The sequence below is a fragment of the Dendroctonus ponderosae genome, unplaced genomic scaffold (assembly GCF_020466585.1).
Source record: "Dendroctonus ponderosae isolate FM_Combo_2020 unplaced genomic scaffold, Dpon_F_20191213v2 Dpon_F_20191213_1, whole genome shotgun sequence".
NCBI classification, from domain to species: domain Eukaryota; kingdom Metazoa; phylum Arthropoda; class Insecta; order Coleoptera; family Curculionidae; genus Dendroctonus; species Dendroctonus ponderosae.
Window position 1 is genome coordinate 13,289,058 of NW_026017110.1, and position 12,160 is coordinate 13,301,217.

The following is a 12,160-nucleotide window of genomic DNA, read 5'->3' on the forward strand; positions in this document are numbered from 1 at the left end:
ATTTGTTTTAAAATATAAATTATTTATTAATTTTTTCAAATTATTATAGGACTTATTTTGGACTGTCGATTTTTCTGCTAGGTGGTAATTATATCCCTCACATTGAGAGAAGTTTAATAATTGTATTTTATTTGCTTATGACACTGTAATAAGATTGAGATTTTTATTGCAATAGTTGTGACGATCTTACTTCCGTATTCGCACGAAAAGCTCAAGGCAGCTGATTGCAAACAGATATTTTCATACTGTATTAATTAATTTTTTTTCAGATACAAAAATTATTCACTAAATGGAAAGGGATTTTTCGCGGCTTAAGCACATTCGCTAAAATTCACTTAAAAAAATAAATGTTTTGTTTATTTTTACTCGATTCTTAACCCGCTTAGTGAAACGTCAGAGTGATCACTGTAAAAATTTGTGTTTGGGAGTTTTTTAGAAGCCAAATTTCCTAATACTTTTCTTGCAGATCATAGAAAGGCGCCAGTTGCAATAGTGTAGAGCCATTTAAAACATAAGCATTTTTTGGGTTGTAAATATCGCTTTTTAGTTGACCATATTTTGTGTAATTTGATTAGTGAATATTTTTCTAAACCAAAAATATGCATCTACTTGTTCTGAGTCCATGTCTTTCACGGTTTTCGAAATATTTCACGTTGAAACCTTTAGCGATTTTTGAACTAGGTAACTCAAATTCGACCTCAAAATAAAACATTCTGCACATATTTTCAAGAAAGCAAAACTTAACAACCAGTAAACAGTATTTACTAAGGCACGTTGAGAACTATTGTTAACTACTTTTTAAACTCAGCAAAGTCTTCGAAAACTATTATTTCATAATAATTATTGAGCGTAAACTCCTCTGATTCAAATACATTTATTATTCTTTGTCATAAATGATTGTCGTAATGAAAAAAAAAACTGTTACTTCGGAAGTTTTCCGCAGCGTTTTAAATTACCTTGCTCCTAAACACAAACTATAACGCGCATTTCTTTACTAGAAAATAAATATAGGCATATTTACAATAAATTCAAAGTAATAGTACAAGGTAAAATATATCTTCCAGCACTCAACTGACAGTAAAACAAATTTTGTCCGAGGGCCACCATAAAAATATCAATTTACGACAATATTAGGAATCCAACTTGAGTGCACATATCAACATCACTAGATCAATTTAAAATTTCTCGAAAACGGTGAGATAAATCGATTTGGAACAAGTAGGAGGATGATAATATAAATTAATTAATTAATATAAATTAAAACTAATCCCTGCACGTTTCTGTTTAGGAGATATCGGGCAACGAGATGCTGCAAAAATAGCGATATTTTAAAACTCAAAAAAATTATAATGGGTTAAAGTGCTCCAGACTCTTGCAGCGAGCGCGCTGATCTACAGGCTAGGTAATATCAAACTTGAATTTGTCCCAAATACAAATTTTTAAGGTCATAGTAAAACTGGTTCAGAATCTATTAAAAATAATCGAAAATTTCCCACTCTGTACCTCGAAAACAATTAACTTTCGGATGATGCAATTTCGCCTAAAACGCAATACTTGTGTCTATACTATATGTCAGTGAATGTTGTCATTCACGATTCACGACCACCTTGTATACTATAACCGACCGCTCTCCAATGTACAATAAAATCAGCACAATTCTGAGGAAACAATGAAGTCGAAAACCACTCTGACCCATTAAAGAACATGAGGAAAATCTTTATATTATTCTGTTGTTTTAAAATAGCTCGTACTTGTTCCCAATCGACATTGAGTAGGTAGGTAGAGAAGTTGATAATATTTTATTCAATGCGTAACCGATCATACGCCAACATTTATTGTGAGAGAATAACAAACGTTTTATTGAATGAAATATCTTTAGGTGACATTGGTAACAACAGCCTTAACCATTTTAATTGATTTATTTCAATTATCTTGTATTTTCAAAAAGTCAGGCGAAGTTTAATAATTCTGAAACCAATTCCAAGTTGAATTTAAAGAACTGAATGATGTTTGAGGAAAAAGTCTTGTAATGACTAATTTGATGACTTCAAATAAATAGTCACCAATGATTGGTTTTGAACTGTTATAACTTTGAAATGGACTTACTTGGATTAAGTGTTAACATTTTTATATTAACGCATTGGTAGCTTCAAGAAAAGCAACATTGCTAAACAGAAAGTTGCAAATTTTATTTAAAATGTGACATTTCAGTTTTATTGAATTGTATTTTTTATATACAGGGTGATTCACATTGGCGTTACTCCTATTGGGCGGTGATAGGGGCTTACGTGGCGAGTACGAGCAAAATATTGAAAAACATTTTTGCAGTTCAAAATCGAATTTCAACTTTAAAGTGTTATTACACAATATTGTTATTAAGTATTATTTTGCAAAGGTCCCATATTTGAGAGGTGGCTTATTGAAATACTTGAGCATTTAAAAAAAAAATTACCATATTTACTTCGAATTACGAAAAATGTTCATACTCAAAAAGTACTCTTCTACAATTTTTTGATAAAAAGTCAAAGCGGCAATGATGTTTTTTGTCATTAACAGTTAATTACAGATAGATACCCTTTGTCAATAATTACAATAATTTGTCAAACTGTGACTTACTTTGAAGCTCCTTTCACGAATTTGCGCATATGCGATTAGTTCAGTGGAAATGCCACAGTAACATAGCGAAACTTATAAGAACTTACGCTAACAAAGGGCTAGAGATATTAGGAGATCGACAGCAAGAAAATAGTGGACGACAATAGGTGTTTGGGTTTTAGACACAGAGGGATTGGAAATAATAGCACCTGAGCCTTCCAGGAGTCTTAAATTATGCTCTGCGTTACTGCACAACAACTAAGACTTTCCCAGGCACCAAATACCGAGGAAGAGCTACATTCCAGCCACGTGTGTAAGATAAACAGGACACATATACACATTCAATCTATGGTTTACTCAACATCGGTACAAATTGAGCACCAGTTAGATAACCGAATACGAGAAACTTCTCAAAATGTGAGCCCAGACGGCCGCCAAGAGTGTACATTAAAGTGATGGGGCACAAACATGTTTGGAGTTTAAACGGACTGAACTTCAAACAGTTCTTGTGATTTAACAACTTAATTGTTTTTTCTTTTTTGTTGTTTGTGGTCTTGACATCTTTGCACAGAACATACCCCCCCTAATAATTCTGTGCATACCTATATCGGGGATTCAGGTAATTCAGGTACACCACTCTTTTTAAGAAACAATGTTGCCCGCACTGACAATAGTGACAAGGTTATCCGGACCTCAAAATATTTAATTCGCACTTTATCTTTCGTTGCGTTTATGTTTATGAAATTGAAATAACTCCAATTTTGAATCACCCTGTATAATATTTGCGTTTAAAATCAAAATGTACTCAAAGCACAAAGAAATGCAAATTTCCAGTAAATAGTCACATATTTCAAGGAAGAATGGTAAAATAGCACACGTGCTTTTTAGAAATATAGAGTTAAAGATTTAGTTTGTAGGAAACACATAAAAACTTAAAGCTGCTCATTATCAATTAATAACAAGTTCTGTTGATTAACTGAAAAATTAACCTGAAACTATTTTGCAATTACATGCGAACATAAATAAACCGTTCAATTAATTCTAATAACCAAATTCACTATCAAAATGATGCACTTTAACAAACAACTCTAAAAGTGTACAGCAGTGAGCAGATCCTCAATTATTTATGTATTTATTTATTGATCTCCTCTGATAAACTGCTAGCAATTAAATTTTAAATGAACGCAATAAAAATTCGTCCTTCCCATTGATTAGTGCTATTCTTTATGGCATAAATCTTAGATTTTCAACATGATTCAAATGAAGATTTAATATTTTAATGCGGTTATTGAAATATCTTGTTTGTTTCAGAAATTAATTAGTTATTAGGGTCAAAAACATAAAATGTATAATAAGGTGGAAAAGTTAAATGACCGAATAGAAAAGTTCGTTGATTCCAAATAGGTACATTAATATCATACAGCCAACACATTATTTCATTACGCTTAAATTAATATAAGATGGGAAAGAATAGTGTAAATAATCTGAACCATACCAGCAAAATTGAAAAGATAGGTATAATTGTGTAGCGTATTTATGCATGAATAATTTTCTCATAGAAGTAGGTGTATTAATTTCAGACACCTTTAGTACCTACTGGTGTATTCAGAAAATAATACTGCAGGTACCGGTCCTGGGGTTGTCTGATATTAACACTTGTCGAAACGTGTACCTACTTTTATTAACAATTCATTGTTTTATTATATTTTATATCTATATAAAGTTTGAGCGAAACTTTTAAAAACCGAAACAAAAATTAGGTACCTATATATAAATGCAAAGTTCTGTTTTTGGTCAGGGGACCGTATGAATAATATCTAGCACTGTATGTTTGCAGATAAAAAGTGATTGAGCGCTAGGCCCTGAAGTTGTCTACAAAACAAGTGAAACGCAGGCAGTTTAAATAGAAAATGCGATTTTATGTACACTTACTTTTCAACAAAAGCAAAGCAACTGAAAATATATTGATAAAATCGTCTTGGTTATAAGCTCGAATCAAAAAGGCCTGCGTCAGTCATAGTTAACGCAGCTAAAATAAAACTCCTGTACATTTGGCAAGGCAAATGCGAAATCCAATATTGCAATCGAACTGACAGAACTTGAATTATTACTCTGTATATCAACAAATTTACAATTGAATTTGCGGATGCAAATGGTAACACATATCCATTTTCGTATCGAAAATATTACGAAATCCACATCATCATATAAACAATGTAAAATCTGTGCGACAAGAGGGAAGCTATTTCCGGCGAGCTGCCTATTTGAATTTAAATGATATTTTGATGGGAAAATTAATTTTCTGAAATTCAAAATGCCTGAAGAGAGACCGAAATGCGTGCCGACGACGAAAGTTCCCAATTGCAAATTACGAATGTAGTTCAGCATTCGGCAGAGCGTGGAATCAGATCTTTCTCATCCCGGCAAAAAGAATAGAAATTTAATTAAGTTGAGTCTGATTAAGAAACACGATATAAAACTGATTTACTGTCAGTTTTATGTCGTGTTTCTCATAATAGTCTGCTTAAGATATATTTAACTTCAATGTTTATATGAGATATTCTGGACGCATTTAAATAACTTTTCAATTATGTAACTCTTAAAATCTCAAAATTAATAAAATTTAATGTGCGCGTTAAATATGACTAAAAATAAATGAAAACTGAGTTACACTAAAGCAATATTTCACATTTATAACTTGTGGATTGAAAATCGAAAAGGACTAAACCAGTCCTAAAATATGAATTTTAAATAATGCTTGAATAAATTTGCATTTAAAATTTACTGGGCAATTCAAAATTAGCGGCATTTTCTAAGACACGTTTCCTGGAGCTCTTTAGGAATAAAGAAAAATAATACTGCAAAATGGAATAAAAAAAATTGATGCAACGTTTGGAGTTTATGTATTGGGATGTTTTTCCGTACCAGTTTTATTTGAATAGATTATACAAAGAAAATTATATCTACAACTTTTACTATCGTTTACTAGTCAGTTATACCAGACATTTGTTGAAGTGCAATCCGAAATATTGAGGAACAAAAGTTTGGAAATAAATAAAAGGTGACACCACTCAACGGATAATAAAAACGTGAGTATTTCTGAATATAAAATATCAAAGGAATGTGGGAATATCGACGAAAAGTTTAGCTATGATCGATGGTGTTTGACAAAATATCAATCAGAAAGTGGAATCATTGATATTGGTGTCAGAAATGAAGAAAACGTCCCATTTATAGCTATAAAATAGAAATTCTGGAAAATCTCCATTAATATGCCAAGAAGAGACATTTATGTCTCTCAGAGCGTTTCGCCTTGAAAGTACATTCACAACTTAAGTGAGTAAATATTAACTCCTTAAGCCAATTATAAAGTGATTGTTCCATCTGCCTTCTGTCTAGTTCACTTTCTTCCAACTTTGTTAACTCAGTTTTGTACTATCCAATATTTTGGCCGGAACAAAGGTAATTGCAATTATCAAGTAATTAGAAAAGTTAACTGGTTTTATCATTTGAGCAAAGTTAAAATTCCTTTCAGGTTTATTCAAAGGTAACGACTATTAAACTTTATCGGCACTTTCCTCTTCCAATAACTAAACAGAAGCTGTATGAAAACTTTAAATTGACTTTGTCTTGGATTTTGACAAAACTAATTGTAGTAACAGTTTACTCAATTGTTATAAAGTGGAAAAATTTTAAAAAGATAAATTTAAAATTGTTATGAAGTGGAATCAAATTATTATATCAACATATTATTACTTTCCAACATTGGCAATGATTGCCACTGACCAAATGATCCGGTTTGTAGAATATACTGCACGCAATGTATGTTTGTTTTGTAAATTAGATAATATGATTTTTGTGTAGACGGTCGGTTATTCTATATAGGGTGGTTCAAAATAGGCGTCGTTTCCTTGGAGAAATTATCGTCGCTTTCTTGGGGAGTACTAATAGACAGAGAATAGAGTACAAAGAATACTAATAGTTAAACATCCAATTTGATTTAATTACTAACTATTATTATTAACTGATCCAATTTTCTATTGGAACGTGAACCAATCCGTTTAAATAAAACTTTTAACATTTTACACAGTCGGTTGGCCTCATTGGTATAGTTGAGTTTTCGTCAGTGTAGCAAACACCTCCTCACTCTGGTATTTTAAATAAAAGTTGAAACTGTTGGCATACATTTTTTAATATTTCCTAAATAAGTCGACCTTGCGGTTTAATGCTGCACTCGCAAATCAATATGAATCGCAAATCCTGATGAAGAAAATCTGATATTGATTGAAACTGTTTATTAATATGAATTGAATCTGTTATACGATAAACCTTATTAGCAGGCAAGGAAAACATTTATCATTCATTATTAAACCCGCTACGCTTAAAAAAATTTCACTAGAGTTGAAACAGTCAAATTTCACCTAGGATTGATGATAGTAATAGCCTGATTAATAAATAGTTCCTGTCGCTTATTGGTGTATTTCTCATGTGGTAACTTAATCCAGTGTATCAAATGCGGAGTGAAATGAAAACTGAAGCTATTAAATTTTACCTTATAGGTATATCGTTTTATTATTTTATGCCAAGAAAATTCTGTGGACCTGTTTTGTGTTTTTTTCTCTGATACACTCTTTTATAGCAAAAAATATTAACGTATCACGGATACAAAAACTTGATAGAAACAGTTTCAAAAAGAAAATTGTTGGTTTGAAAACTTATCTAGGCTAACGACAAGTGGACTCTTAATTAACTGCAAGCAAAACTTTCATACAAATCGAATTATTTTCTGTCCTGGGCTCCAGTCACAGTGTGAAAATAATTTTTTTGGTTTATCGTTACGTTTCCGCGAGACAACAGCGCCATCATGAGATTTAAAATTTATTCAAACTACAAACACTAATTTATAATTATAATATGTTGTACAAAAACTGTAATTTATAAAGTGTTAAAATATTCATTAGTTTTTGAAGAAAAAGAAACGTTCCTTTCGGGAGAGCAAAACATTTGAAAAACTTACCTCGTAATTGGTAAACATTATATTTATTTAGGTATTTCCGTAGGTCCGTAGACCGTATTTAGGTCTACGTAAATCACCAATGTATATTCGTCAAGTTAAATGAGCTGTCATACAAAAATCAATTAGATACTTAATTAAATGTAATAAAATGTATAGTTGTTGCAACTATACATTTTATTAAACTAAATAAAAAATATAGCAGTTGGTTCAGTGGAAATTCATAATTTTGGTTTGAAATCGATACTAAACCATTTTAGGCAGTTTAGACTGAGCACGTTCTGGTAGTAAATGAAGCTTGAAAATAAAAAAAGCGTTGCAAAGTTCCTTTGATCACGTCTAAATGGCGAGCCGTAATTTAAATGAATGAAAAGCTGAAATAAAAGCGTATTAAAACTTCAGTCTCTGAATAATTAATATTAAGTCCAGATTAGAGGTTTAACAATAATACCTTCCTTTCTGCACAATTTGTAATGGGCTGATTTCATATGAGAGCCATGATTTATTTAGTTGCAAGCTTGATTGATTTTTAATCATTTTCAGTTGGTTGCTCTATAATATATCTAATATAACAGAAAATATTTGTATCTGTAACGGAAAACCTTACATTAATAAAACGGCCCGTAAGAATTAAATTTCCACCCTTATGGATCCATTATATTTTGATCAATCACGAGGAAAGAAAATAAATAACTTCCTTTACTTAAAGACAATCCGATCCATTTCTTTTAACCGAATTTCCATTTCTTTTGTTCGTGATAGCTTACCCGTTCCAAAGCTATTATATAAATGTTAAAGTGATTACGTACTTAGTCGAGCTTAATACGCTTACTTTTTCTTTGTTCTGGTAAGTGAATTTTTCAATACATCTGATGTTTCGCTAATAGTTCTTGAAATGCTTCAAGAACGCGTCACTGACTTTGTTTATTGGTTTTGGATTTTTTTGAAACTTCATCATTTCATCAATTCCAAATTTACGGTTATGAGCAGTTCGTTTTGACCGTTCGTACCTGACCTTTCGAATGCATGGCTTGCATATGTATAAGAAAACTTTATAATTCGTTATATGGTAAAATTTAAAGCAAGAACTATATTTTGCAAGAATAGAAGAAAATTAGAGAACAAAGCAAATAATTTATTGGCTCAATTCTGAATGGTTATTGATTTCTATATGTATATCTATCAAGTAGTACTACAACCATGGGTGGGTCTTGGCTGACTGTACAACTTTTTTAAAAATATGTTGATCCTCCATGAATCTATGTTCGAAGGAGATGCTGATTTTTCGTGCATCTGATACAATGTTGTCTCTCCAACTCATTCGGAGTCGTCCAGGTGGAGTTCTTCCCGTAGGAACCTCCTGCCATATCAACTTTAGCAGTGTCAATATCTTGTAATCTATGCACGTGACCTGCCCATCTTAGTATTTGTCCCTTGATTGCTTGTACCACATCTCCATCCTTATACAATCTCCAAATTTCGGCATTTGTTTTCATTCTATATTCATTCGTGGTAGCGTCGTGGTATGGTCGAAAATGTATATCAAAATCTTACGCTCAAATGGCCTGAGTTTTTCTTCGTTCTCTTTTGTCATGGTCCACGTCTCAGACCCATACGTGATAGCTTACGTATGGGTTGGACAATGGTTTTCTCGGTTTAAACTTTTAATGTTCTTGTAAGACTTTTCGATTTCATCAGATTAGCAAGCGCGAACATACATCGACTTGTCTATTGTATCCTGCTTTTTATTTCTTCTGTGATATAGTTATCTGCAGTGATTATTGCTCCCAGATATTTAAAGGGTTTTTTAGTGTGCCTAATGTGATGTTTTGGCCCAATCGATATCGCTTTTCTGTTCGGTTTACGCTGATGTATTTCGTTTTTTTCCTTCGTTAATTTTCCACCCCACCATATTCGTGGCTCTTTCAGCTTTGCCGAACGTTTCTTTTACGGATATTGTGGATCCGACAACGTCAATATCGTCTGGTTATGTCAGCAGCAGCTTAGGTCCGTCTGCTGTAAGTAAATTTGTGTTTGCTCCCGCTTTTCTCACTGCTTGTTCTAAGACAAGATTGCAAAGCACAGGGCGTCACCTTGCTTGAACCCGTTTATTATTTCAAAACTGTCCGAGAGTTTATTGTTGACACGTACATTTGATACTAGGTCCTTCATGCACTCTTGTGTATCAATTTTCCTGGAATCGGGAGCTCTGCCATCGCATCCCATACTTGGTTCGTTCATATGCTGCTTTAAGCTTGTTGAAATTATACGTCTTTGAGTTTCGTCGAAGGAAGGTTCATCGACAAATCTGCTGTTATTTATATTTCTTGCTTGTGTGTATCTTCATGAGATATCTTTAGACGATTTCTAAAATATTTTCTCCACTCTTTGATCAGTTCCTCGTCGCCGACTATCAACTGTTCCTGGTTATTTCTTAGCATTTGTGTGGATTTGGTCCTAAATCTTTTTTTCTCCGAGGAGAAGACTTTGTAAATTTCCCCTGATACTAGTTTAGGTCGATATCTTTCCACAGCTTCATATTTTTCCTGCCCGTGCATTTTTTCTCTGTTCTTATTAGTCTTCTTGTTTCTTTTCAGTCTTCGTATTCTGTTCCCACCGACTGTCTCTTTTCCAGTTGCTGTCGGCATTCCTCGTTATACCATGGCATTGTCCTATTTCTCTTACTTCTTCCGAAGAGCTCTTCCGCTCTCTTGATTTATTAAATTTATGTGTTGTTGATATTCTGGCCCAGACACTCGCTTTGACCAATGATCTGAGTCCCCATATTCCCCTCTCAGGCTTCTCACGCTCATGAAATTACTACCATGTCTTTTGTCCACAATGATATGATCGATCTGGTTACGGGTGATGTGGTCTTTGATACCATTCATTCGTCATTGTCCTCTATTGGTCCCTATGCCGAAATGAGGGATATCTTGTACCATATCCCCTTTATTATGATGTTGCACAGCGTCTGGTTTGTTGGTTTGATACCTAGTAAATTATGAACTTTTTCATTTCTGATCACAAAAACAGTTCCAAACTTGTGGCTTCCACCCCGTTGCCTCCGCTGACAATCACTGTGGATTTGCTGATCTTTATATTTCCATTGTCTGGTCATCTTTCTTGTGCTGCTCAGCACTAGTGGAATCCCGCGGTTTGTACCAACTCAAGGCGTTCTAGGTGTCTATATTCATGTTTTTGGTTGTATAGGACATTTCTTGAGAATACCCGCCCGGTTCTGAGCCAAAGTTGCATTTTTCGTAACTTCTAATTTTTTCGGAGTTTGGGTAGCTAACCCCCCGCTCAACCTTCCTATGGGAGGAGCATTTGTTTCTTTCTCGTTAGGCCTGACCCTTCCTTCCACTGGGGTTGGTTACGCAATGTGCAGCAGGGTTGCTCAGGTTCTCCAGAATTCACCCGTGTGATACAGGTGACAACAGGAATTGACTAGGAGAGGCTAAGAGATGCTATTAATTTTGATTGAATTGTGAATGTGCCAATTAATCTGTCCGTGTAATAGTTATTAATACAGCAGATAAGTGGCGCAACGTTTTGTTCGTAATATTCATCAATGCTAATAATTCGACAATTGTATTGTGCGTTTCCTTATTTTCCCAGAAACGAAAGCCAAATACCTAAACGAGTTATTGCGTTAAACATACAGCCTCCAGTAAAAGTTTGGTAATTAATTTACTCCAGGTATGCTGGACCCTATTCAAGTGGGCTAGTTTGCTGACATGAATTTCCACCTTTGGCGAAATAACATCATATATATGTGATCCACTTGATAGAAAGCCATAATGAAAATGACCCCGCGAAATAATTGACTAGGTACTCAGCTCAAGCGCTGTGCATATTTATGAATGTATTTACATCTTTTGTTCCTGAACTATGTAATATTTACGATGTTAAGCAAACAGCTCTAGACAAAATATTCGGCAAATAATAAAATTTCTTTAAGCCAATTAGTGTTCTGCGTATCATACATGTACAATATCAGCAGCTAGAAGTGAATAAAATGTTAGGCTATTCAAAATGTATGTTAAAACGTTGCTACTGACAATCACCACTTTCAATCTCACATTAAAAATTAGGAACAAACTGAAAGTGTATCTATAAAATCTGTTCATTTTTTAGATTTGGATGTAAACTTCCTTCTTTCCAGTGCTTGGATGCTAAATAGGCAGTTAGAAGTCCAGAAATCACTTTACAAAATACGTATATTTTTTAGGTTTGAAACAGAAATTATTTAGACAAATCGAGATGGATTAAACGAGTTTTCCTATTTTGTCGCACATCATCTTGTTTGTTCAGCATATTTTTAAGCACCAATATCATAATTCATCATCATGTTCTTTACATCTCTTTTGTAGAAATGCGTCTTTATCTTTCGGTCCTCCTAGAACGCACTGTAAATTTGTAGTAAAGTTGCATATTACATTAGTAACGACATTGTCGAAAATTCTGTTTAACTCTTTCGTGTAAACTGAATTATATGGAATGGAGGGTTTTTTTATTGTTATTTGACAAAATACTGTAATTATGGAT